At 38.2% G+C, this 19,926-nt stretch overlaps 1 protein-coding gene across 2 annotated transcripts in view; it reads left to right on the top strand.

The window, feature by feature from the left end:
* Positions 1-127: 127 nt before the first annotated feature.
* LOC117417723 (bone morphogenetic protein receptor type-1A-like) overlaps positions 128-19,926 on the top strand; it is a 64,566-nt gene continuing 44,767 nt past the window's right edge. For both annotated transcript variants that reach the window (XM_034029960.3, XM_034029959.3), the window contains exon 1: positions 128-2,434. The gene's annotated coding sequence lies outside the window, so the exon portion shown is untranslated. The remainder of the gene's footprint in view (positions 2,435-19,926) is intronic.

Consider the following 19,926-nt stretch of genomic DNA (forward strand, 5'->3'; position numbering starts at 1 on the left):
ATCATTTTAGTCCTGTTGGGAATTCTAGTCTGCAGGTGAGCTGATGGCCAAGTTTACAGCAGCTACAGGGTGACACCTCCTCCCACTGAAAGAAGCAGATACACCCTACACAATGGAAACCCTTTATATCCTTATACAAGATTACCACAGTATTTTTGGAAGGTAATTTTGCAGTTTCCTGATGCTTTTCCCATGGTTATCCATTGACCCTAGTATACTAGGGGTGTTACGGTGCATTGTGTATAGTTAAATCGTGGTACATTTTTACATGATGTATCGTGCTTGAATTATGTATCGTTTGTATTGTGATACATGAACAACAGCACAACATAGCGCATTGTAGATCACCGAACTGTTCTTGAATGAATATTAAGTGTGTTTTATAGTTGGTATGGATACACACTCTCCCTGTCTCATTTAATGTTAGTCTTTTAACAAAATGGTCCATCATTAAATGACCATTTGATCTTGCATCGTACAAGAAGCCAATCAATCGAATCACATGTATTGTGATACACGCGTATCGTGAGATTGATGTATGGTTACACCCCTATAGTTTACCATGGTTTGCCATGCTTGATCACACCTCTCCAGGCTTTACTATGACTACCTATGCTTTACCATTTTTTTTACTATCCTCTATCACACTTTGCTATTCTTTTACAATGGGAAACCTTTATAAGGGTAATCCTGGAAGAAACTCACAACATTACTAGCAGTTGCAACAAATATATTTCACGATATATGTGAACCTCATTTCTTAAAAAAAGAACATTTAAGCCATTTACCTTGGCCACAATAAAACACTAACAGAACAACTCACCTCACAGTAATAACCTGTACAGCTGCTCAAGGGGAGCTAAAGTACATTCCAGAGAGTAAGCCACGGTATGCATGCATATTAACATGATCAAGTTCTTTCCACTTTTCACCATTTCCAGTATTATTGGTCATTTCCAGTATTATAGTTTCCATTGCTGGTGGTATGAACATTACTGAGGCTAAATCATGAATGTGAGTAACAGCTTAAAGTAGGCCCAGGAAACGTTTTGATGACATTGAAATTGACAGCCTACCTTAATTCATACAATGTTATATTTCCATCTTCTGACTTGAGTGTTTCATCCACATTAGAAGCAATGGGCTGGTGGGGAGAGTTTGATTTTCCACCTCTTCCCTTTGATGTTGAAGGAGAAACCATGGCAGATTCAGCGTCTTCAGACTCATCAGAGGATTATTGTCTTGAGTTTGTGACACTTCCTCTTCTACTTCACTGTCTCTGTCCAGCTCTGTTAAGATGTACTGGTCTGATAACCACTTCAGCTGCTCATTGTTTAACCTCTTTATCAGAGAGATGCTGTTACTGGCAGAGACAATGAGCCTCTACTAGCCTCTGTCTTGTAGAGATTTATATAAACCTTGTTTATAAACACCTCTCCAGACAGGAGCAGACATTTCCAGACATAATAATAATAATAATAATAATAGACCAGGTGAAAGCATTTTATTTTCTTCTTGCATACAAAGTTACATCGATAAATACCTCTGGTCATATTGACCACCATATTGACATCAGTTATAAAAATAAATAAACATATCAAACATATCAGGCGGCTGTGTAGTCCAGTGGTTAAAGAAAAGGGCTTGGAATGAGAAGGTCTCCGGTTCAAATCCCACCTCAGCCACTGACTCATTGTGTGATCCTCAACAAGTCGCTTAACCTCCTTGTGCTCTGTCTTTCGGGTGAGATGTAATTGTAAGTGACTCTGCAGCTGATGCATAGTTCACACACCCTAGTCTCTGTAAGTCACCTTGGATAAAGCCGTCTCCAAAATAATAAAGTTCTTATTTTATGTTCATAAGTTCGTGACCTCAAAATCCTATTTTTGAACAATGACAATCACTCTTAAAACATCAGCTTTTTTACATTTTAACACACTTTTAATACAATTTAACTCTCTTATTTTAAAGAGAAAATACCTATTTTTTTTTTAGCATTGAGCATACAAATACAAAAAACATACAGTAATTAAAATACAGTTGACAGCTGTATGTTGGGTTAAATTAAACACACGCACACACGCGAAGCATTTTTGTTATTCTCCTCTAGGTAGCGTCTCTTCGAATGTGTGTTGTTTTTATTTTTCGTATTTAATGTTTTCGCGTGCACCGGCTGCAGTGATTGGACGGTTGTGTCTCGCGCATGGTTGGAATTCTCCGCTGTTGCGCGAGGCGGAGACAGAGACAGAGATAGAGAACGAAAACGAGTGAGCGAGACAGACAGGGAAAGAGAGAGAAAGGTATAGAGGGAGACCAAGACCGAGAGAGGATCGCCGTACGATCAAAATTGTAATTAAAAATACTAAATATATCGGGCTCACACGTTTAACGTTTGAATTGGGATTATACAGTACTAGTACTAACATCTGGAGCGGTAAGTGTGTATTCCGTATTCATTTTGTAATTTTTTTTTTCTGTTTTCTCAGCCGAGAGTATAGAAGAAGTTTGTTGTTGATTTGGGGAGTTGTTTTTTTCTGGGAATAATTTAAAAGTACTTTATAAAACTGACGATTAGGAAACTATTTTAAACGCGAATGTGCTTATTTCCGCACACTATCACAACACCATGTCTAGTCAAAACAAGAACAGATCGGACGGTGTGACAGTACCAGTACGGTTTAATTAATTACAGTGCATTAAGATACTCGTTGTGAAATTGTAGTGTGAATTGTAGTGTTGATAACTAGTTATGTATTACAGTACTTTCATTATTCAGCTTTTGGTCGTGTACCGGACTACAGGTCTGCAAAATTCAAGTTTCAGTATTTTTCTTTTCTTAAAATGGTGCTATTGGTTATATATAATAAACGACTGTGCTTTTAATAGTTTTTCAATAAAGATATTTCCTAATGTACAAAGTAACAAATAAACGTAAAAATACTTCAGACAGTATGTAGGGATTTTCAAAACGACTGGGTAGCTAGCCATGTATGTGTTCTGTGGTGTATGAATTGATTTGTTGCTGTTTATTAGAATTGCCAGTCAGTTTGCGTGATACATACTGATGATGCATGCGGAGTTTGCGTGTTACTGTTACCAGCCAGTACCCGACTGCGCCACTGCCTGAGAATGAGGTAGAGGGACCTGTGTGTAATTGAAAAAAGGCCGCAGATTGGCACCAGCACTAGTCGCAGTCGTTACAGATGGTAGAGAGCAGTTTTTAGCTCTCTCTAATTTAATTGTTTATGTACTGAATGCTCCGTGACTTGGGTGTCATCAAACAGGAATGTAATAACTGCATATCAGGAACAGAAAGAAACAGGTTTTTGATTGATAACGTTTTCGAGGTTTAAGGGTATATTTCAAAAGTATTTACTGTTGTTTTACCGACCCTATGTATATTGATTACAGGGCCGAATTAACGCATAGGCAAACTAGACATGTTCCTAGGGTCCGAGCTTTTATTTTTTTTTAACATATACAGATTTGCGCCAAAACTGGAAAAACTTCACTCACTGACATTCGAACCGAGGCATGTATCTCAAAATGAAATTGTTCTGATGTGTTACGCAGATTTCTGTACAGCATATAATTATGTATCCCTACATGATTCTATGCTTGTGCAGATGCAGTTTTTAAAAGATCGCTGGATGTGCACTGTTGAGTTCAGGGAGCATGTGAAGTCCTGTGGGAATTTTGTGATGAAAGCGAACCACCCATTTGGATGTCTTAAGGGGACCCCAGACATCAATAAAAAAAGTATTTGGCAGTCTGGCAATCTGCTCTGGTGCTGGCTGTGAATTATTGAGAAGTAAATCCAAAATATCGGTCTGAAGCCATTTCAGTCAAAGAGATAAACACAGTTGTAAGTGTATAAAGTGGACCATTTATACCTTAAATATGTCAATATGTATGCAAAATGAAAATACAGCAATCGAAGTGACCACAGGCATTGGCTATGCATTCATGACATGAGTTTATGAAAAATAAAATTCACTCATGTAAAACAATGATGGAGTTCGTACGATTTACCAGATATGTTAACAGCAGTGTGGAGTAGGGTTAAGGCTCTGGACACTTGACTGGAGGCTTGTGGGTTCAATCCCAGGTGGGGGACACTGCTGCTGTACTCTTGAGCAAGGTACTTTACCTAGATTGCTCCAGTAAAAACCCAACTGTATAAATGGGTATTTGTATGTAAAAATAATGTAATTGTATGTAAAAATAATGTGATATCTTGTAACAATTGTAAGTTGCCCTGGATAAGGGTGTCTGCTAAGAAATAAATAATAATAATAATGTAATAATAATAACAGTATGGAACAGTGTGTAAAGTACTGCTATCACTCATCACTATCACTCATCATATAAACTTTGTGTATCGTATATAGTCTTTGTTGATAGATCTTAGTGTTAAAGGGAAATGTACATTTACTGCAGGCTTAATATTGTGTACTGCTACCACACAAGCAATGTCCACATTTGCAAGTACACCAGAGAGTTCACAGGAACATCTTCTCCCTCCTCCTCATGCACTGGGTTTGCTTGTTCCATGTTGTCACACACCTCCGCAATGTCGGAACAGCCACAGATGTCAGTGCAGCTGAACCCTGCTTTCCGACAGGTGCACCTTGCTGTTTGGCATCTCGTCTTGGTGCAGCCACACTTCACCAAGTGGTGTACAGACTTTGGTGCTGGAAGTTGCATGGTCATGACTGGAACCCACTCTTCCCCTTCTAATTTCTAGCCATATTCTTGTGGTGATGAGATCTCAGGGTTTGCCATGGTGTCATTGAGCCCGTAGAATTGCTTGATGTAGTGCATCTTGTGTAGGTGGTAGGCTTTCCAATTGTGCCTGCTTCTTTGTGAACAGCCACCACCTCAACTTCTCCTCCTTTGAGATCTGAGTTTGAGGTAGGTACACCTACAGATGAACTGCTCGATAGCAGCAAAGGTGTCATCAGTGGGCACTGAGGTTGTGCCCAGGCTTGCAAGTGCAGTTATGCTGTCATCACTGGCATCTTGGAAACCCTTCCATAAAACAAGTTTTCCCTTTATGGCAAAACTGCCTGTATTGTCTGCACCACTGATGGCATGGAATCCTGGCAAGGCGGCCGTCCAAGGGCTTCATAGATGGGTCTCATTGGGATGACACGGCGCCTCTGACCAGATCCAGTTATAAATTTGGTGTCCTTACATAATTCTGGATACTGTCGGATAGACAGCAAAAAGACGTTGGTATCTAGTGTGTGAATGCTGATGCTGGAAGTGCTCTGCACTGAGACCCCCAGGCCACCACCATGTGCTTCTCATTTGCGTGTGCCTTCTCCAGCATCTTCTTAGCGAGATCAAAATGATCTAGACAGCATTCAAAACTGGGCAGACACATGGCAAATGACATTTAATAGAGAAAAGTGTAAGGTACTGCATGCAGGCAATAAAAATGTGCATTATAAATATCATATGGGAGATACTGAAATTGAAGAAGGGAACTATGAAAAAGACCTAGGAGTTTATGTTAACTCAGAACTCTTCATCTAGACAATGTGTGAAGCTATAAAAAAGGTCAACAAGATGCTCGGATATATTGTGAAAAGTGTTGAATTTAAATCAGGGAAGTAATGTTAAAACTTTACAATGCATTAGTATGACCTCATCTAGAATATTGTGTTCAGTTCTGGTCACCTCGTTACAAAAAGGATATTGCTGCTCTAGAAAGAGTGCAAAAAAGAGCGACCAGAATTATCCCAGGTTTAACCCTTTGCAGTCCATTTATTAATTGCGCGTCAGGCACGCCAGGTCTAATTTATTTTCACACGCGCAGTTAATTTTATACGCGCTGTTTAAAAATTTTTTTTTTCACAGTCAAACGGGTTTAAATGGCCCTGCATATCAACAAAGCACTCACTAGGCATCTCCAGCCCCGCCCCACCCTTTCATTTGCTATAGCGTTCACCTATGTAAGAAATAAATAATAATAATAATAGTAGTCGTACATACCGATCGATCATCTCTGGATCACTCGTTTTATCACCAAACTCCTCAATAATGCGATCCAAGTCATTATTTTATTACTATAACATCTGAAAAAAGCTCTGCAAATGTCCATGATAGTCTCTGTGCGCTGACGCACTCAGCCAGCTTGTTTACTGTGACCGCCCCGTTATCTGATACCTGATACCATGTATGACTATTCATGAGATACGCCTTTTTTTTTTTTTTTTTTTTTTTCGACTTGTCTCGGCTCCTGTCGCTCCCACTCGGCAATTGAAGTTTTCTCGGCTTTTTCCGTAGAAAAAACGACTAAACACCCGTTTATTGCGTTGCTATAATGATGTCGGACCCAGTCCGACAAAGGACCTGTGAGGAATAATTGCAATGTCGGACCCAGTCCGACAATGGACCGCAAAGTGTTAAAAGGCATGTCGTATGCAGACAGGCTAAAAGAATTGAACAAAGAAGACTACGCGGCGATCTGATTCAAGCATTCAAAATTCTAAAAGGTATTGACAGTGTCGACCCAGGGGACTTTTTCGACCTGAAAAAAGAAACAAGGACCAGGGGTCACAAATGGAGATTAGATAAAGGGGCATTCAGAACAGAAAATAGGAGGTGCTTTTTTACACAGAGAATTGTGAGTGTCTGGAACCAACTCCCCAGTAATGTTGCTGAAGCTGACACCCTGGGATCCTTCAAGAAGCTGCTTGATGAGATTCTGGGATCAATAAGCTACTAACAACCAAATGAGCAAGATGGGCTGAATGGCCTTCTCTCGTTTGTAAAGTTTCGTATGTTCTTATGTAATGTTAGAGAGTTAAGAACATTTTACTGTATTGTAGTGTTTGCTGATACAGGATAATGGGGGTGTGACTGGCTGGGAGCTGATTAAGTGTTGCAGTTGTAGGGCGGCTGTGGGGTATAAATATTGTGTGAAATATGAGCTTGACAAGCTAGTTTGGAAATTGGCGGGAGCTTCTGTCTGATTGGAAAACAATAAAGAAAGTGTAGTGTACGAGACTTTTGTTTACCCTTTTTATTTTATTGTGTGTTTTGGTGCATACCTCCTTTTATTTTCTATCCCTCCCTACCCAGTATCTGTCTGTGTTCCTTCTACGCCATAGCAATAATATTTTGCTACAGTATTTTAAAATGGAGTGTTTTCTTTTGGATGGTTTTGTCTCCTGCTGGCTTGGAATGGCAGCACTGTGTAGGCATTTGCAGTGATGGTTCTCATGCCAATAGAGGAAAAAACAGCGGGTTAGTCACCAGAGTGCAGGCTCTTGCACCACAAGCCATTTAGACTCCATGCATGATACACAGGCAAGCCCTTGTCCCGTTTCAAGCATTTGTGTTCATCCATGCAAGCTCACCCTTCCCATTAGGTAAGTAATGTAATTTTTTAAAAATATATTATTATTTTTTATACTGTTGGCTGTAAAAAATAAGCAATATTTTAGTTTTGTTGATTTTGCCTTGTAATGCATATTTTACTTATCAATACTAACTATTCTGCAGTAACACAGGGCAGTAGGGTCGCAAAGTAATTTTTATTGGTAAAAGGAGGTCGCAGTGCCACGAAGTTTGAGAACCGCTGATCTAGACTATACTGTTCAGGTTGATTTCTGTGCTGCTCATGCTGTTTATGTTGGGTGATGCATGTGCTCCCACCACAGATGTAGAGTGTGTATATTCCTGTTGGAATCCCTTGAGTAGAGAAGAGTTGACTGGATGAAATCTGAACCACATATAGAGCAAACGGATGACTTTGTCAGGTTAAGTTGATATAAAATCAAGTGTTTCCTGCACTGACTCATCACCATGACCAGAGCAGATTCCCAGACTGCAAACAAGTTTTTTTTTATTGTTCTTTGGGGTCCCCTTAAGACATCTAGACTAGTGGCTTGCTTGTATCACAAAATTCCCACGGGACTTTATTTCAGTATATTGATAATACTATTATAACACATTTATTTTTGGAAAAAAATAAGGTAAATGATGGACATTGACAGTGTTTTTGGTTTCTTTTTAATCACCCAATCATTCATCCTTGACCATGACACGCTTGAGTGACTATGACTGAAGCATATGCACTTAATCACCTAATTAGTAAGACAGTTGATTGGACACTGGATATGGAGTGATTTCAGCTGTTGAATTGCAAGCTTGAATAAAAGCAATAAAGAAAATCACAGAAAAAAAAACAAAGTGCCACGTCTGTGAAGAGAGCAGCGTCTTCGTGCAATCGGCATGTTGGAGACTGGACTAGGGCACCGTACTGTGGCTCGCAGTCTTGGGAGCTCACAGCCAGCAATTTCAAACGTGGCGAGACGGTATAACACTTTGTCAATGACAGGCCACGAACTGGGAGACCAAGAGTCACAACACCTGCCCAAGAACGACAGATCATTTTGCAGCATCTTCGTGAAGTCAATTGTTAATTAGCACAATAAAAAGTCACTACACCTGCTCTAAAACAGAGTTTGTCATTTTTCGATCACATCTAGTGAATTTTATCCAAATACAAGTGATACGTTTCTTTTGATGCTCAAATGTAAGCGATAAGTTTCTTTTGATGCTCAGTATAGTTAATTCAGTGGAGCAAAATAAAGCCTTCACAGCCTATTCTGGAATACTACAGTTTTACATATAGTTTTAGGATAAGTAGTATTGGAAATCAATTTAATTTGCTAGATTTAGCTGGGAATTGAGCAGCATGTGAAAAAATAGCAATGTGGCCACCAGTGTTCAGGCACAGGAAATTGGCAGAAGAAACCAAGCCCATCAAAGATCTTTTATTTGGGCTTTAAAAAAAACCTGTTTGGCAATAGTAAGAAATGTACCTATAGCACACCTCTCAAAGATTGCACGCTGGATATGCCTTAAGTTTATTTTCCCTCTCTTTACTGTCATACCATATATTTAATTGTTTATATTTAATTTAATGTATTTACTGGTATTGAAAAAGATTAATAAAATTAGGTGGAGGCGCCTGTAAAAGAACCGTATCCAAAGTGGAAAATTGATTTAAATGTCAAGAAATGTAAAGTGTTATACTTCGGTCCCACAAATACCAAATGGTGGAGGATAGAACTAGAACAGGCACACCATGAGAAAGACTTTTGTGTGGTAATATGTAACGCTGTCAGCAACCACACAGTGGGGAGAGGCAATCAAAAAGGCCAACAGAATGCTTTGGTACATAGCCAAAAGTGTAGAGTACAAATCCAAGGAGAGTCCAAAGAAGAGCAACTCGACTAATCCCAGGATTTAAGAGACTACAACTGTGAAAAAAGGATGAACAAACTGAACCTATTTAGCCTGTAAAAAAGAAAAAACAAGGTGGACCTGATGTAAGTCTTAAAAAGAGTTGACATAGTTAAGCCAAACTGTTACTTTAATGAAGGGCTACGGAAAGGTCACGTGTGTGTGACGAATCATTACCGTTTGCTAAGTTCTGTCATGTTTTGTATCATTTACGGCACATCTGACACCGCGTGAAGAAGATGTCAGTACCCAGTGAAAGGTAAGTTTGCTGCCAAAACATTTTTATACCGCATTCCATTTAGAAAAACGTCCTCAATCACACGTGCCAGCGGAGGAAGTTGAAGTGATCACAACCAGCAATCGCATATATGCAAAAAAAGACGATCAACCTGCCATAGCAAGTACATGCAGTAGTATACGTAGGATTGTCGAGCTTGAATACCTTGCAGAACAATTGAACCACTTCCAAAGCTGTGGTGCTTATAAATAAAATACAGCGCGTGTAAATCATGTTAAAATAAATAAATAAATAAATTAGTAATTAGGAATTATAATACTTTGGATTTATATGCCGATGTGACAGGGTAGCCGAACAGTGATGACGTTCCCAGATCAGAAAGCTGACCGAGACAAAGCGTTCTTGCAAACAAAAATAAATAAAAAGGTTGTACAAAAACTGCACACAGAACAAAAATAAATGTTCAAACAAAAACAAAATCACGAACACAAACTGACACTAAAAAAAATACTGTGCTTCCTGCATGCGTAGCAATTGCTTTCTTTCAGTTTCGTTTTTACTTTTGTTTCTCATGCTCTCATGTACCTCCTCTCTGTACACCCATCCTGAACAACAAAATCTGCTGTTTTTTTACCGGCAACCATCTACAGATTAACAATAAATTAATCAATTATTAATCTGGAGATGGTCACCTTCTGCACAGGATTTTAGTTTGCATGGCCGACTGCTGACCATGCATTAGCACGAGCTGCTAACACTGCCTCTGCCAGACCACATTTAAACCAAACAATAACAAAACATACTCATTTTAAATAAACACAAAATACATTTCTTTTTAAATAATACAGTACACCACAATACATTTGAAATCATAATACCTTCACCCGTGCAAACAAACAACACATTTAATCAGCAGGGCTTTGCCCTGCCTCCTATTTACACACAGGGCTTTTCTGCCGTGCCGCAGCCGGTTAAGAGTAAAAAAATAATAATAATAATTTACATATGCTATTAAATCCTTTATCATTTTATTGTTTTTGTAGCAATGATCAATGCAGGAATAAGACATCACCAAATCAATATGGTCTTCACAGGAATGAACATTTTGGGTATTTCATTCCCTTCTTTGAAAAGTAGGGCATGGGAGGTTGGGAGGGCTCATGAGTCTGTGGCAGAGGGTGTTACAAGGCTAATGCAGCTGAGATTGAAGCATCAGATAAAAGGTAATTGTTTATTATTGTCTTAGTTTTTAACATTTGGTAGGAAAGAATGAAGCACAGTTGAACAAATTAATGAAATATAACATTTGTAATCTATTTAATTGATTTTACACATTTTTGTGGAAAGGTGGAGTAATGCCATCCTTGTTCTCAACAGCAGTGAATGTGGAAATCAGCACTGATGGTGCTTCAGACTAGAGGCATACAACAGCCTCTCTGGCCATGTCGCTGCAGTGGGCAAGACGACGAAGAAATGTGTTGCATATGCAACATGTAAAAAAAGATGTGACATTTGTGATGTTGCCAGGAGGAAAGGCAAACCCCCTAAGCTACACAACTGCAGAAATAATTACTCTGGTTCAGCTAAAGATATCGAAGCTCGTTCATCTGCCAGAGTTATGAAGAAACTGAAGGAAAAAGGGTTGAATGTGAAGAAATACCTCAAATCTGATTTATTGAAACTGTATGATACCCTTGCATTAGAGAGCAATTTGAAAAAGCTGTTAAACCTGGGAAGCAGCAATGCTAACGAGAATCTGAATGTTATAGTGAGCAGGAAATGTTCTCGAAGTGGGAGAATGGACCATAGCATGGCATCTGTACATCCATCATCCATTATATGCCACTCAAACACGAGTGGCATATAATTAAAGGAGTTAGTAGTTAATTCTAAATGATCCAATACCAAAGAATGTAACACAAATAACAGGATTGTACAAGATTGGAAATGCCCTGTACCACAAGGCTGAATCTTTCATCGCAATATTTGAAAGAGGCACTTTCTGTTCCTTGAGTGGTTGTCATCTCCTGTTACTTCATGCTGCAGTATCCATTAATCTTGAAGATAAAATTGAACATGTTTCATTTCTTTCGTCTGGCTTATTGTCACAAAGACTTCTGATACTCATCATGCAGCAGAAGATGTTAAGGTGCAATCAGAACTGCTGGAGCTCCCAAAGGTTACAGAAGCTGTGATTCTGAAGCATAATGTACTTTACAGCAGAATTCTTTACAACAGAAATTGCTTTTACTGACGAAAAAAAATATTATTATTATTATTATTATTATTATTATTATTATTATTATTATTATTATTATTATTATTATTATTTTTTTTTATTTCTTAGCAGACGCCCTTATCCAGGGCGATTTACAATTGTTACAAGATATCACATTATTTTTACATAGAATTACCCATTTATACAGTTGGGTTTTTACTGGAGCAATTTAGGTAAAGTACCTTGCTCAAGGGTACAACAGCAGTGTCCCCCACCTGGGATTGAACCCATGACCCTCCGGTCAAGAGTCCAGAGCAAAAAAAAGACGTATTTTTTTTATTTTTTGTGTTTTTCTTGGATGTTTATGGAAAAACAAATGAGGCACTTCTTTGCAAAAGTGCACAAAACAAAATTCAACAGTCATATTTTTCAGACCAAAAATGGTAAAGAATACATATTTTAATATGTATTGATGCATTACCCAGAAATTTAAATAATTGGTAAGAAGATGGAAATAATCCATCTGTTAGTTATTTCTTAAGTCTTTCCTTAGTCCTACCTATCTGTTATCCAATCGTGGTGAATCTTGTTTAAGATGTTGAACAACAGTTTTTGACATCTAAGTAAATAGGAAAGGGCATTCAAATTATATTTTTTTCTGGAAAGAACATTTGATTGCATCTGTTGATTACTTTTATATTTAATTTTCTGTCATGTATGTTATTTTTTTTGTGGGTAGTCGGGTTGATCTGGGTTCTGTGTTTTCTCTTGCTGAGCTGTTACACAGCCCCTTCACTTCAGCAGTGTCAGACTGATTAGAACAGGCCATTTTTGGCGATGTTGTTTTTCTCCCTGCAGCAGGGAGAGTGGAGGGCTGGTTTTAATTTAGACAGGAGAGGTGGAGGGGGGGCAGAAGGGAACAGGACTGTTTTTTGGCAAGCCCCCCTTGTGCTCAAGGCAGAGACAAAGTAAAGGAGCAATGCAATGGAGGAGGGCAGGTCAGAAAACAGATGGAAATATTGAATGTGAAAATGCTTGGTTCTGGAAAAAAGAACCTGGATAATGCTAGGATGAAAAGTAGAATTTGAAGTGTTATGAACATTTTTAAGGTAAAAAAGAAAGAATGCTATTCATACAATTTTACTTTAACCACTTTTGAAAATATGAGAATAGGTATTTTCTGTAAAATGTAATACACAAAAACTGAAAGCAATCATTTTTTAATTGTTTTGCTTTATGTGCTACTTTTAGAGAGCTCGTAGATGACATTCAAACCACTTATTTATTTTTCTCAGCGTGGTGTAGCGTCACGCGGTTTCTGGTAAATGGGTGGAGCTTGTGTCCCTAGACCTTAGACTACATTTGGGGACTTTAAACAGACTGTACTCTCCATGTCAACAAGGTGTACTTTCAGTCTGAGATGTACAGAGAAGTCTTAACTACAAAAGAATTTAGCAAACGGACATCAAGGAATTTGTGGGGTTTTTTTGTAAAATGGAGCATGGTTTGTGGACCTTGCAGCTCTTAAAATAACTAGTAGGGTGTTAACATGTCATACCAATGCAGACTCAAATGATTACGCTCATAGATCTATTAAAAGACAGCTGGTGGGCTTTTTAGGTGTTTTGGATGAAGGTTTTGTTATAAAAACCTGATTGACATAATATGAAACATTTTCAGATTTTAAAAAAGAACAAAAACAAATTTGTGCAAGCAGCTGGTGCAAAGAAAGACGCACCAAAAGAAATGGAATATACAGGCTAACATTAAACATATGCCAGACAGCTGTGCATTCCAGGGCTTGCTCTGCGTTCTCAGTTACAAAAATAACACGACTGAGTATCTAGGAGCAGGAAAGGCTGGGTGAGGCCTGCTCTATGTATTCCAATGAAAATAAGCTGAAATAGTTTATAATAGTCTGGCAGGCAGGGAGGTTATTGCTTTAATTGGGTTCAGATTCAATGGCCTCTTCTCTCTCTCTCTCTCTCCATCTCAAATTAGTCAATTGGTGCGTCTGGTTGTTTATTTAGTTTGGCTTAATGATTCATGTGGTTTGTGGGGCCGGTGCTGCAAAAAAAGGTGTCCGTTTGGAGCTCAGTTTTAGAAGGCGGAAGGCAAAAAAATAAGGTGGTAAAATGAAACACAGGGATGGGAATGTTAAAAAACTGATCTTGGATTTCATCCGTTAAACATTTTCTCTTTCTGTCTAAACTGAGTGGCTCCTCCTTTTCTGCCTAAATAGTATAAATGTGAAGTTGGTGAAAGGAACAGTATAGTCAAACCTACCCTGGACTAGAGGGCCTACCCTTTCTCTTAGGGGGTGAGGAAGCAATTTAGTCTTCATGCCTCAAGTCTGCCCTGAACTGGAGGAACTGCCCTTTCTCCTGGGGATGGGAGAGCAGTTGCCTCAAACCTACGCTGTGAATAACACACACATTTTATTAGTCTTTTAGAGAGAAACTCAAGCAAAACAGATATAAATTAATCATAATAATTTGACATGGCAGTACTCTCCTTTTATCCACACTGCTCAGAGGATAATTCTAAATACATTTAACAGGTGTTTGAAGGGAATGCGTTTCCGTTATTGCGTTACTTATTTTTTTCTTTCTGGTATTGCCTAATTATATTTGATACCTTTGCTCAAATCTATTCAGGTGGTTTTTGCCAAGCAGTTTGTACAAATGTTTAATTATAATCCTTCAAATAAAAAAGGCAACCTTTACCAAGCTTTAAAAGACTTCTTCCAGCTTCCATCGGCCGTAAGAAATTTCAGAGAGATTCTTAACGCACTTACGTAATACACAGATTGTTTTTAAAATAATGTATATGCTGTGATGATATTGTTGTCTTTATTTATTTATATATATATATATATATATATATATGTATATCTCCACTTATCTATGATTGATTTTTTTAAAGACTATCTTTATTGTATAATTTATTAGAAAGGAAACATAAAGCCCCTCTGATCTGTGCCGTCATGTCTCAAAGGAAGCTTGCTAATGACATGACAGCAGAGCAGCAACAGCTAGGAGCATCAAAGTATTGATGAACTGTGTATAGTTTACAATAGTTCTGTATGTGCTGAATGGTAGAATAAAATGTTTTTCCTTTTTTTTGTGACTGTAATATCGGTGTATTGCAGTATATAAGGTTAATTAGTTGAAGGATAAAAGCAAAGGTTTCAATTGGGCACTCATGGTGGTAAGCGTTTGATCGGTCTGTTTTAAATGTACTCAGCAGAGGAGTGTTACGTCTGAAAGGCAGTGATCAATACACACAATAACACAAAATGCAGGCAGTGAGAAAGCTGTACACACCCAAACAGCATTTTCTCACTATTTAAGGGTGAGGCTAGTTTGTATCATTAGTAACTCCAATAGAAATGCTTCACCCTTTTATTAAAGAGATGAGGAGAGAGAGCCTCTCTCTAATGTACTGTAGCATCTGTGTCCCAAAGGAAGCCTGCTAATGACATAATAGCTCAGAGTGTGTGTTTATATGCTGCAGTACTATAGGCAAGCTACAGCGCTGCATCATTTAACCCTGTCTTGTATACCCGAGTAGTGTATTCTCTACAAACATGAAAATCAAACATTTGTGTTTTGTACAGTATGTATCAGAGGGTTAAACACGCATTGTGTTGGACTTTGTTCAGTGCTTGTGCCACATTGATATTACTATCTGTACAAACAGTAATAAAATGGGATTGTTTTTTGTTTTTTTTTGTACAACTGCTGATTTGATTTTTTTTTTTCCAGTTCCATTAGTTATTTCTTTTTGGGCTTCTTACCCAAATCCCTCTGAAACTAATGTCAACCGAACATTACTTGAGGTAATACACTGATTCATGCATCTCTAGCTATCATTTAGCAATATAGATAATGGAACCAGCCACGGTCTTGGTTGGTTTATTTGGGAGGTTTGAGTTCTAAAAAGCAGAAAAATAAATGGTAGGTTTAGCAGATAACAACTTAAAAATCAAGCTATGTGTTCAAAGACTAATACATTGCGTCTTTGGCTTGTTTTGCATGCCTTTTTTTCCTTTCCCCCTTGGACCTCATCTGCTCTGCCAGCACACATAATGGACCTGTCCCAGTTTGAAGGGTACTTAAATTGGATGTCCATCTTCCAAAGTGAACCGAATTGTTGTTTTATTATTCAGATTTTCCCCCACGCAAAATATTACTTTTAGTTGTGTTGACTTGTGGGTATCCGAAAGACCTGCATACTAGAAATTTGCTCAGAAAATTGCAGTTAGTTAACATCAGGAGAGAGTAGTAAAACTACTTTATTTCTAAAAATAAATTGCTGTGTATTAAATCTTTTTGGTTTTACTGTTAGCTATTTTAATACTTCTCTTCCTGCTCTTTAGGGCAGCAGTGTGGAGTAGTGGTTAGGGCTCTGGACTCTTGACCGGAGGGTCATGGGTTCAATCCCCGGTGGGGACACTGCTGCTGTACCCTTGAGCAAGGTACTTTACCTAGATTGCTCCAGTAAAAACCCAACTGTATAAATGGGTAATTGTATGTAAAAATAATGTGATATCTTGTAAGTCGCCCTGGATAAGGGCGTCTGCTAAGAAAGAAATTATTATTATTACTGTAACAGTCCTCCTTCTGAATCATTTAAATCTCTTGTCTTTTGGAAGATTGGAGATTGATTTGCTTTTGAAATGCTGCTGCGAAGAGGCAGTGTGGGAGGGAATGGGAGGGGAGGAGAGTTTAAAGATTAGGTTTCAGGTTCTGCGTTCCTCTGTCTGCTCTCCTGCTCACAGTCTGGAGACACTCTGGCTGAGCCAAGAAACATGCAGTCACGCTCGTGTGTCTTAGAACCCGCCCCATATATTAGGTCTGCAACCCCGTTCACATTTGCGTTTTTAATGGAACGATAGCCTACATTCAGAGCTACCGGGATATACAGTAATCCTTTTGTAGCAGATGTTTTTTTTATTAATATAGTGTGTGTAATATATATATATATATATATATATAGTTTTCAATGCAGCACAGTAGCAATTTTATGGTATATATTAAAAAAAATATTGACTATTTTGACTTGCTGTTATGGTGTGTAACAGGGTGACGGTCCGAGCTTACCCCCACCCACAATCACATTATTCTCGTAAGAACACAGAGGTATTTATAATGCGGGAAACAGCAACTTGCTAGGTTTGACAGGTATAGATATTTATTTTCGTAATGGATACTTCACTCAGATTGCAAATGACTATCAGGTTGTACACAATGACTGACATTCACAAGACAAACTCACGACTGACCACCTAATAGTACTACTGCTTCCTCCTAAGGAAAGACACAGCATTAAATAATATTAAATACATTACACATGTTTCTTCTTATTTATATGTATTTGTTTAACCTGCATGAATATGGTATTTGTTTACAAACATGATTTACTTGTTATTATCATTTTTATTATTATTCTCTAGTCCCTAACCATTACCAGTAAAGATTAAACATTAGCATTACCCCTTCTCTTGGAAGATTACCGAACATATGACTATAACAAAACCCTTGTAAAAACTTAATAAATTCAACAACAAACGTTTCAACTAGAAGTCTATATTTTTGTGTCTTCAGATGTCTTCTAAATGTTGGTCTTTTTGAAGACATTGAAAAAGACTTTTAGTGGAATAGTTTGTCATTGAAGTTATGAAGTTTTAAAAAAAAAATAAAAAAATGATGTTTCTAAATTTGGCACTATTGAGTATTTAAAAGTTATGGATGGATTTTAATACTGCAATCAGACTGCAGCCAGTGTCCGGGAAGGACTTGCAGTGTTGTAATTGATTCCCTGAAGCACTGTGATTTCCTTCCAGTCTGATCATTAGCCCTGAAGACTATGGATTCCTGCTTTCCACTGACCTTGGTGTGAACATCACAGCACAGTTTTTATTGGAGGTGTTCTTGAGTGATGCTTCCTGTTCATGGCTAGAAACACTAGGTAGTTACTTGTAGTTTACTGTAATTTTTTTTTTCTTATTTGGTATAAATGTACATGCTCCTGTTAAGTAATTTTACCTTGTAACAAAATAGCCCATTATTCACAATTTTATCGTATATTACATCACACAAGTAGCCCATCAGGACCATCGCATGTACCGTGATACACATTGTATTGTGTCCAGAGTATCGTGATACTCATCATAACGTGTTGTATTGTAACCCTTGAGAAAAGAGCACAGGTTTCAGTTCTGCTTGAGGGAATAAACACTGTTTTAAGGGGGTAATCTGACCAAGGAGTACAGTACATTATTTGGTAGCACTCATCATGGAGAGATGGGTACTGCTTTCCTCTGCAGAACCTTTGATCATTGCTTTGTGGTGGCAGACATAAAATCAAGAGCTCTGGAGTGACTTCCTTGAGATGGAGGAAAAAAAAATACCTAAACAATTTTTACTCTCATTGATATGTTATACTGTATCCACCTACTGATACAGTAGCAGAAGTGTAATTGCTAGCTTGTCGCCTAAAATTTAACTGGCTGGTGTTTCAAATGTCCAAGGAAGCGTGTCTCCCTGTAACCTGCAACACAGGATCTTTTGAGTCCAGACTAATAGCCCTGCCAACACTCAGGATTCAGCAGCGGGGGCAAGTACTGACATGTTTTACCTAAACATCTTTTACCTTTGTTACCCTTTCCATCACGTGAAGTTGACACAGTTAGAATGACATGACTGATGCCTCTAGCTCTATTTAGATTGGATACGGCTCTCGCGTGCAATTCTGTAATAGGCTGAACGGGCATTTATGATGTGTCACTCGACCTGTGGAGTATTGTCCCTGAATCTAATGCTGCAAATGTGGCATGTAAACAACTTTTCAGAAGGTTACAGTAGATTGCAGGAAAAATAACTGGACACCAAAGAATCATCGTTTTGTTACAAAATCTAAAGTGATTGCCTGTTATTGCAGATTTAAATTGGTAGCCATGGGGCAGATCGGAGTGGAGGGATCAGTCCGCTAATCTGCCCTTGTGCCTTTTTATTCTTCCTCACTTTAGGTGTTTGATGCTGTTTATATGTCTGAAGTAGCCTGGAGGAGTTCTAGTGTCGCTCAGTAATAATTAAGCCAGCTTATTTTGTATGTTTATATAATAATTGTGTTGGATTTAAATTTGTTCTGTACTTGATATGTATGTTGTATGTCTGAATTTTAACTGCAAACGTGTATTCAAATCAACGCATTTTAGAAAAGTAGTAATTCTTAAAATTTATAGGACAAAGGCTGTTAAATGTAAATAAAAATGGTAAATGTTCCCATGCAAAGTGCCTTTACTGTACTGCATGTCTTTTGTATTAAATGTGGCACACAGACAGTGCAAAGGGAGGTTGTCTTGAAGTACTCTGTAATTGTGTTGTTTTACTAAAGGAGAGTAGCTTTTACAGCACTGTGAGGGAATAGGAGGAGTTACAACTGAGTGTGGGCATGTGGTTTAACCCCAGACAGCCAGGACAACAGAAAAAGTAATTTGCCAAAAACTGACTGGCTCTTATCAATGCTTTAAAAATGTTTTTAAAGGAAGATTTAAAACCTGTACAAAATTAGTCATTTAATTACCCTAAAGCACACCTAAATCTAAGATTTTTATGTTTTAGAAAAACCAAAGATAATGACTTAGGTGTGATTTAGTTTCATTAAGGGCCTGTATCCGGGAAGAATTTTAACATACGCAGCTCCTAGCGAATGACTCCCTGCTGACATGACTGCCTCATAAGCAGCTTAGACAACCCTAGATCAGCTTCCTGGATAGCGGCAGTGTCGTATCGGCTGTCTTATAAGTCATTTACGTGAAAAAAGGGTTGTCTGCTGGATCAAGCCCTCAATGACTAGATTGTGGTTGTCAGCAACAAGCTACTGGTTTCAGTCTTAAAAGTGGCTTAAAAGTGCTAAATACGGTTAGCATCCACACTACGCAGTTTTTAATACCGTACTGGAGAACCGGACTCGAGACCATCTCGGGGCAGTCTCGAATCCGGTTCTAAGTTAGGTCGCATCAGGTAGTGAGGTTTGTCAGAAGTGTGGACGCTCTAATACCGAACTACATTTTTTGTGTATCCTCCAATATCCCAAAATGCTTTCTGGTATGTTTGGCGAAATACTCTAAAAAATACTCTAAAAAGGGCATCAATTGTCAACCTGATGAGAGCTATCAGTTAGGCCTTGCACTTGGTGC

Source organism: Acipenser ruthenus, chromosome 13, assembly GCF_902713425.1.
Source record: "Acipenser ruthenus chromosome 13, fAciRut3.2 maternal haplotype, whole genome shotgun sequence".
Classification (NCBI taxonomy): Eukaryota; Metazoa; Chordata; class Actinopteri; order Acipenseriformes; family Acipenseridae; genus Acipenser; species Acipenser ruthenus.